The sequence below is a fragment of the Canis lupus genome, chromosome 38 (genome assembly GCF_003254725.2).
Source record: "Canis lupus dingo isolate Sandy chromosome 38, ASM325472v2, whole genome shotgun sequence".
NCBI classification, from domain to species: domain Eukaryota; kingdom Metazoa; phylum Chordata; class Mammalia; order Carnivora; family Canidae; genus Canis; species Canis lupus.
This window is the reverse complement of record NC_064280.1, coordinates 16,419,805-16,421,310: the sequence shown is the minus strand read 5'-3', so window position 1 is coordinate 16,421,310 and position 1,506 is coordinate 16,419,805. Positions and strand designations below refer to the sequence as shown.

The following is a 1,506-nucleotide window of genomic DNA, read 5'->3' as shown; positions in this document are numbered from 1 at the left end:
AAGTTTTCTTCTGAAACTTTAAAAGCTGGCAAAGTCAACCTGCTCCAAATCCTTACAGACTCTTGCTAAGCTCCATAGAGGTGGGTGTTTCATCTGACCTAGTCTCCCTCTCTTGCTGGCACCTAGTACTGTGTCTGGCGAATGGTATATGTACAGTAAGACTTTGTGGGGTTTTTTGGTAGCACTAGGGTTTATGAAGCCGTGCCTGAGAAAGTATGGAATATTTCATGAATCTGCATGTCATCCTTGAATACGGGCCATGCCATCCTTCTCTGTATCGTTCCAATTTTAGTACATGTGCTGCCAAAGTGAGCCCAAGGCCTTTTTAAAGAGTTTTATGTACCAAATTCACTCATTCTAAGTGCCTAATTCAATGATTTTTTTTAACCAGATTTACTGAGTTGGTACAACCAATACCATAATCCAGTTTTAGAATGTTCCCCAAACTCCAAAAAGTACACTCATGTCCATTTGTAGTTTATTCTCACAACACCCCCAGCCCCAGGCAACCAGTGATCTGCTTCCAGTCTCTATAAATATGCCTATTCTGGAGATTTCCTAGATATGGGATCATATGAAATACAGTTATTTACATGTGCCCTCTTTAAGTCAGTATAATGTTTTTGAGGTTTACCCACACATTGTAGCATGAATCAGTACAGTTTTTTATTTCCTTTTTGTTGCTGAATAGTACTCCCTTCTATGCATATACTATTTTTAATCCATTTATCACTTGCTAGACATTTGAATTGTTTCTATTTTTTGCTGTGAATATTCACATACACACCTTATGAACATGATTTCTTGCCCTCCGTTGGGTAGATTCCGAGGAGTGAAATTGCTGGGTTCTTTTGGGTTATGTTTAACTTTTTAAGAAACTACCCGACTGTTTTCTGAAGTGACTGTACCACTTTACACTCCCATCAGCAATACGTGACCAATTGTCAGTACTGCCTGTTTTTCAGTTTATAGCCATTTTAGTACGTATACAGAAGTATATCATTTTGGTTTCAATTTGCTTTTCTCTTACAGCTACTGGTGTTGAACATTTAAACATTTAATTCACAATAATTGTTAGCAGTTTTGATATTTTCATAAAACGTCCATTTGAATCTCTTTTTTTAAAAAATGTATTAATTCATGAGAGACACAGACAGGCAGAGACACAGGCAGAGGGAGACGCAGGCTCTGGAGGGGAACCTGATGGGAGACTCGATCTCAGGACTCTGGGATCATGACCTGAGCCAAAGGCAGATGCTCAACCACTGAACCACCCAGGTGTCCCTCCACTTGAATCTTTGACTCATTTTTATATCACATTGTTTATCTTCTTGTTATTGAGTTATAAGAGTTCTTTACGTATTTTAGATTCTGGTACTTCACAAAATCAATGACTTGCAAATATTTTCTTCCTGTGTGTGACTTGTCTTCCCATTAGCTTAAAAGTGTCTTTTGTAACACAAACATTTTAAATTGTGATAAGGTTCAATTTATCAGTTTTTTATG

General features: G+C 37.6%; 1 non-coding gene across 1 annotated transcript; it reads right to left on the bottom strand.

The window, feature by feature from the left end:
• Positions 1-209: 209 nt before the first annotated feature.
• On the bottom strand, positions 210-316 carry LOC112643275 (U6 spliceosomal RNA). The gene has a single exon (XR_003125751.3). It is a non-coding gene; the product is annotated as a U6 spliceosomal RNA (small nuclear RNA).
• Between the last annotated feature and the right edge of the window lie 1,190 nt (positions 317-1,506).